Raw genomic sequence first — 5,452 nt, 5'->3', positions numbered from 1 at the left:
TCTCAATGGTTAGTTTTCTAGAATCTATCATGTAACAACTGTGACGGGCTGGGGACAAGTGAGGGAGGAGCCATAAACCACATGCATTATCATGTCGAGTCACTAAAAGAAAATGTTAGCCTGGAATCAATGAAAAATTGAGCATGAAGCCAGAGGGGGAGGAGATTTAAATGTGTCTCGTAACTAGTGGAGTGAGAAAGCAAGCTGTGGATTGGAATTTAACAGAATGGCTTCCCCCTAGGCAGCTGAGGGACCAGGAACTGGGAGGAGGACATGGGAAGGAATTTTCAAAGCGAAGCTAGACATTAGTTGGGCGGTGGGGGAGGGGGAGTAGAGAACCTTCAGGCTGCCTGAGTAGTCAGTGACCCAGCTGAGCTAGCACCAAGAGGAGCTTGGGAATGGGGATACAACCAGACCCCGACCCCAGACATGGCTGCCGCTCTGAGGTCCTCCATGGTGGCACCTGGCTGAATGTTGCCCAGGGGAACCTCGTACAGCACCCACACTGAAGGTGTCTCTTCAGTGGACGGACCCCTAATTGGAGCAAGTGGAGAACGTGGCCCTCTCATCCCAGCAGCACCTGGTTGAGGCTGTGGGCAGGAGCCAGATGGTGAAGGTTCAGGCAAGGGAAGCCCCAGAAAAGTTACTGTGAACCAGTTATGAGATTTCTCACTGTCATCAATAGGCCATCACACGTCTCCTCTCAATCCACTCCTCCCTCATCTATACCCTGCGCAGCCAGGCGCAGGTCCACTCTGCAGAAGCAGCAGGACCAGAAGGAGGGAGGACACGGGCACACCTTGTTTTACTGTGCTTCACTTTACTGCTCTTCACAGATGTTGCGGTTTTTACAAATTGAAGACAAGACACTCCACCAGCAAAAAGATTATGACTCCGTGTATTGCAATATTAGCTTTATTGCAGGGGGCTGGAACCAAACCCACAAAATCTCCAAGGTGTGCCTGTATTGAAATTATAAACTGCATAGTGACTGAGGTTGTAATAACCAGACTGAACTACAAGTCTGGAAAACCTTAAAGAGACCTAAATAAGTTGCTTGCTCTAAGCCTATGGAGGGATCCAGGCTGAGAAGGGTTAATGCAATTTGGGGAATAAAGGTAGTTTCACGTTTGCCCGCTCAAGTGTGACTATAAAAACAAATCTACCAGACTCACTTAACCCTCACAACAACAACCCTTGGGGTTATTTTGTTTTTGTTTTCCAATTGAGGTGAAATTCACATAACATAGAATTAACTATTACAATGTGTACAATTCAGTGGCACTTGGTGTTCACAGAGTTGTGCAACCACCACCTTTAGCAAGTTCCAAGGCGTTTTCATCACCGCTTGGGGTTGGTTTTATGCCCTGTTACCCATGAGAGGGTAAAGTTTAGGAAAGTGAAGTTCATTGATGGTAGAGGTTAGACTTGAACCCAGGTCCTCTAACCCCTCTGGAAAAAAAGGAACATTTGTCTTCAGACTTCAATAACAGCCTCTGAACTGCCTTCCTGTCCTCTTGTCTCCCTTCCCTCCATTGTCTTACACACAATTAGCAGATTCATCTCCTACAGCAAGGCTCTGACAGCTTCATTCCCCTCCTCGGCCTCCCAAAGGGTCCTCATTAGCATGGAAATAAAGTCTGAGCTCCTTTACCCGCTGTAACCTTTATGTTAATGTAATCACCAAGCAAATTGTTTCTGGTTCAATCCACAGGAAATGGTCACACATCCTCAACCCAGCAACCCTGGGAGTACAGGCTGATCCTAACACAGCCCCTCTCTTTTATCTTGTCCATCAGCTGCCGGCCAGCCTGCATTTGCCCTTTAGATTAGGAGTCCCCAACCCTGAGGCCCCAGATATTACAGGTCTGTAGACTGTTAGGAAACTCCCACCTCCACCCCCACCCCTGGCCACACAGCAGGTGAGCAGTGGGCGAGGGAGCAAGTGAGCAAAGCTTCATCTGTATTTGCAGCCGCTCCCCAGAGCTAGCATCACCACCTCAGCTCCACCTCAGGTCATTAGGCATTAGATTCTCCTAGGAACACTGGTCCCTGGTGCCAAAAAGGTTGGGGACCTCTGCAGATTTCTTAGGCAGGATCTGACACCAATGCTGGCTCTGAAAACTGTAGAAATATGTATCAGTTTCTCCGCACATCACCATTGGAGCCCCATCACTTGGCTTGAGGGAATAGACAGGAACCCCCTGTCTCTCCACCTTGGTTAGCTAAATTATTTTAAAATCAAGTAATGAATGCAATGCAGATATTAAATACATTGATGCTAACATATGTTATTTGAAAAGATGTTCATGGAGAGTTGCGAGATGCCAAAAGGTAAAATCCTATGTGCAATAGAATTGTTTCAGAAAAAATATTTATCTACATAGAGCACATATGTGTCTTGAACGCATGCATATATTTGCATAAGATAAAAGTCTGAAAATTATATACTCCAAAATGTTAATGGTGGGATATATGGAGGTGATTTTAATTTTTTTCCTTTTGTTTATTTTCATATTTGCTAAGTTTTTTTTTTTCTATAAAGACATGAACTATACAAGAAAAAGAATACTGGAGAGAAAAAGAGTTCCCCATAGTCCTTTGTTTACCCACCTTAATGTGGCTTATATCACAACTAATCGTGTACATGAATCTGCTTTCCCCTCCCCTTGGGAAAATGGGTCTCGTCTCATTCATTTTGTCTTCTCCATGACATCTCCATGACATGCTCAAGAATTAGCTAGCTAATGAGTGAACTCAGGCTCTCTAACTCCACTCGAGTGATAGGGCTGGTGTAAGTCTCTGATCCAAGCCCCTCAGGTGGGACTTCAGGAGGTTAAGCTCCTGATATTTCAAGTCCTGGGTTCCTGAAGTATCCTGCCAGGCCGGTGCCGGTGCATAAAAGGGGCATCCACGGGCATTCACAACGACCTTATCTGTCTTCTACTTTCACTAGGCCAAAATCGAAGGGAGAAATAGCAAGTGTAGAACCACAAACTCTCTTGCGCTTGTGGATTTCTTCTCAATCTGATTTCATTACTGCAAGGCACGCTTTTCATTGCCAGGGCAACCAAAAGGGGAATATGCACAGATCAGCCTACATCTCAACCTTAACTCTATTTTGTTGAACTCCCACTGGGTTCTGAGCTCACTTCAATTTGTGGTTGCAAGAATGTAAACATTCTTCAGTCCTGCTGGAATTTTTTTCTTCATCTTCTTTGTCTCTCTTTGTAAGGTCCTGCTGACATGTATAGTTTCTCCTGCAATTGACTAGCTTAACTCATTTTATTTTCATCAGCTACCCTTGATATATATCACTCTTCCCATACAGTCTTGTGATCTATATGCCTTATTCAAAATACATAAAGATATATTTTCAAGGTATTAAAAACTAACCAAGATGTCAGAATTGGAAATTGCCAGTTGAGAGAATGCTGAGAGGAACAGCTTTAACTATGTTTGTTTTTCCTCCTTGATTTGCATTTTTTCCCTTGATTTTCCTTTTCCAGCTGCAGAGAGACACAAACACACGTTTCTAAACTACAGTGGAGGAGCAGTTCTGTGTGGCATGGCCGGTTTGCAGTGAGACATGAATTAATTCTCCCTCTCCCTGGTGAAGCTCAGAGGTCTCAGCACGACAGGCAGAGAACTAGACTCTTCAATAATAGTAAAACTCAGCCTCCAAGTCCCTCTCATTCCACCCCTTGTCCCAGTTAAAATATCTGTGAATTAGACTCCATTTCTGCAATTATTTCCTTAACAAGTTGTTTTCTGGGGATCAGAGCTTGAGCAATCTAAACACACTAGCCTTGCCCAGCACCTGCCACTTAACAGTTGAAAGGAATTAAATCTAATTAAATAGACTCAAACCAAAATGAACTGTAAACTAGCCTTGAAAATAAGGTCCATTGGCCCCTTAAAAGCAGCCCTGTTGAAGCCACAGTATTTTGGAGAAGGCAGGCACAGCTGGGGCCCATTCTGGTAGTTTGGAAGGTTTCTCAGCTCTTTACTCTGTGGGTCCACTCTGGTTTCTTAGTCATTCCCCGTGGCTTTCAAGTCAAGCGTGTGAGAGAGAGCCTGGATATGAGCTCAGCCTGGGTGTGAATGAGCATAGACCCAGAGTAGGAATCACTCTACAGAACATTAAGGGAAAAATGTAACTATTAGAAACATGAGAGAATTAATGATGTCAAATGATCAGTGTGACTCATGAACCTGCCCTCTATGGATAAGTCCCTGCCCTGAAAATAGCTGAGAATTGCCAAACCCAAATCAGTGCACACAGGCAACCTAAGAGTGCCGCTGACCTCGCACCTTGGACTTGAGGGGAAGTCAACCGCTGTACTACGTTTAAATTAGTTTTCATAACAAATCTGGGCCATAGATATTGTCCCCATTTTACAGAAGGGGAAGCTGAGGCCCAGAAGAGTTAAGCAGTATAATGGAAAGGGTAGCACTTTTACAGGCAGACAGAACTGGGCTGCTCTGGTATCACAAGCACCATCCCCTACCACCTGCATGATTTGGGATAACTACTTGGCCTCCCTGACCCTCAGAGTCCTTATTTGAAATGGGCGCAAGAAGAGTCACATTCAATGTGTCGGGGTCTTGTTTCCTGTGCATCATTTTCTTTAACAGTATTTAATCCTCATAACAACTCTGTGAGGTAGGCATTAATATCTTGCTCCTGCTCAAAGTCAAGCAGCTGGCAAGCCACTAGGTCTTCTGTCTCTGGTGGGGGTGAGATGGGGACCCCGTGTCAGAGCAAGGTCCTGGTGCCTCCTCAGGTCTCTCTGTGCCTGCCCAGGAATCAGCAGCTGGAAGGATTCTCTCCTACCTGGGGAGAAGAAGGAAGGGAGTTCTCCATGTTCCTAGACAGCTCCATCCTCCTCACACACACTCTACTCCCCCGCATACCTTCACTCGCCCAGACTAATGACCCCTCTATTGTGCTTGCTTTCAGGTGACACACCCTTAGCCCGTGAAGAAGAGCCAGTTCTGTCCTATGACGCTCACAGAAGCCCTCACTCAGACCTCAGCCCCCTGAGTGAGCTTGTTACTTCAACTTTTGGGCTAATATTCACCATTTCTCCCCTACTGGCCCAGATCTCAGCCATCTTTTATGGGGTGGCAGAATGTCTGTGGCCTTCTCCAGGAAGCTTTCCATCGCACTGTTAGCTGTGAACAACTCTGCCTTAGACTGCTCACTTGCTCTTGGCTCTCTTATAGCATTTCTCACTTCCTGCTCTGTACCCCAATAGTTTGGGGCGTGCTTCTTTCAGGGCACTTCCACTCCACTCCCTCCCTCCTTTTCCCAACAGTGTTTTCTCTCCTGCCTCTTTCTCCATCAGGTAGGCCCTGCCACTTGGGGAGAGAGGTCAGCAGGGAACCTTGGGTTTGCTTCTGACCACCTGGATCAGATGAGAAAGTAAGAGAAAACCATATGGCCTCC

The sequence above is a fragment of the Pteropus vampyrus genome, unplaced genomic scaffold (assembly GCF_000151845.1).
Source record: "Pteropus vampyrus isolate Shadow unplaced genomic scaffold, Pvam_2.0 Scaffold85, whole genome shotgun sequence".
Taxonomy (NCBI): domain Eukaryota; kingdom Metazoa; phylum Chordata; class Mammalia; order Chiroptera; family Pteropodidae; genus Pteropus; species Pteropus vampyrus.
The sequence above is the reverse complement of the archived record's forward strand: the minus strand, read 5'-3'. Positions refer to the sequence as shown.